This window comes from Arachis ipaensis, chromosome B03 (genome assembly GCF_000816755.2).
Source record: "Arachis ipaensis cultivar K30076 chromosome B03, Araip1.1, whole genome shotgun sequence".
NCBI lineage: Eukaryota > Viridiplantae > Streptophyta > Magnoliopsida > Fabales > Fabaceae > Arachis > Arachis ipaensis.
The window spans coordinates 5,641,163-5,642,878 of NC_029787.2; positions in this window are offsets into that span (position 1 = coordinate 5,641,163).

Genomic DNA, 1,716 nt, shown 5'->3' on the forward strand with positions numbered 1-1,716 from the left:
AATCCTATCCTAAGGTCCACTAGCCTAAGTTTCCAGAAATATTACATATTACATAAAGAAAATCGAAATCATACCTTGACCGATTCTCAAAATACACCAAACACCAAAACGAAGCCACCAAGCTCGATCTAAAGCCTCAAACCAACTTCAACAAATACCAAAACTCAATCTAACATCATACAACATACCAACATCAAACCTAGGGTTCACAAAAATAACTAAACACAAAGGTTTAGTGAGACCTCACCTTACCCAACGAGATTAGGGACAAAAATCAACAATATTCCAATGCTAGATCAGTCCTAAATAAACAAAACACAAAGAAACTAAAAAATCCAAAGCCATTTTCGAGTTTTGGGTTAGGGGAAAAAATTGGAGCTAGAGAAAAAGTTTCTTACCAACAAAAATAAGTTAAAAATGACGGACTCAACGAGAGTTTCACGTGGCCACAAACGGCTCGTCAATCGGAGCTCCGAATCAAAAGCTATGGAGCTTTGAAGGAGGAGGTGAATAATGAAACCCCAATCGCCCCTCTTCTCTTCTTCTCACCGCCCCTCTCTCTCTTGTTTCTGAAAAATGAGGCCAAATGGTCTCAAACTCACTTATATATGTTAGGCTTGGACCCAACTTAGGTTCGGTCCAATCCGTTAGCATTTTTTGTTCGTTTGGCACACTTTGGGCCTTACCTTTAAGATTAACACCCGATTTTCGATTCTAAATTATTTTTGTCCTTTCAAAACAATAAATTAAATTTTCAAAATCTTATTTTCCTCAAAATGCGGTACCAGATAGACTAGAGTCGGTATTGCCGGCATAAGCTCCGGTACGCATTTTTACAAAAATCTTTCACAAAATATACATTTTCCAACTCAGAAATATTCATTGAAATCAAATTTTAGCTTTATATTTTAAAAAGAATATTTTTATATTTGTGAACCAAGTTCGGGCAATTAAATTATTATTTTATTAAAGCGTTTACTCCGGTTCTTACACTCTTCACTTTCTTTGAGTCCGAAACCGATAGAAAAATTTGTCTTATAAATATTAAATACCCCGCTCATATATTGAATTTGTTACTCCCACGGCCACGCAGAGTCCTCTTCACTTTCTCTGAGTCTGAAGCGAATAGGAAGTTAAATTCGATGAGAAAAGTTTCGATAGAGCTACGCTCCGGTTATTCCTACAATTTTTTCTTACAAGTTCCTCTCTGAACTCTCCACCGCAAACCACTCAGAACCGCCACGAAAATCACCATACTCTCCATTATAATCCTCAACCTTTCAACTCCATTCAACCACTTCCAGGTTACACTGTCCGCTGTATCTTCAACCGTCACTCTCTCTTTCCATCCACATTTTCACTATTATCCAAATTATTAGCTAAGGTTCCTTATAGTTTCAACAAACAATTGAAAAAAAATGGCATCGTTACTATGCGTTTGTTTTCAGAGACATGACACAGAGACATAGACAACCAATGTTTAAAAAGTGTTTGGAGGCAGAGACATGAACATTGAACACATTGTCTCCAAAAAGTTTTTTATATTTTCATATCCACTCTTTTATCAAGGACAATGATGGACACAGAATTTGAAAAAGTGCACACGGATTTTTTTTATGATTTTTTTTTGTCTATGGATATTTTTTATTATTCCACAATTACCCCCTTCTTATTTTCCTTAATGTGAGCTTCTTCTCTACATCGTCATTCTTAGAG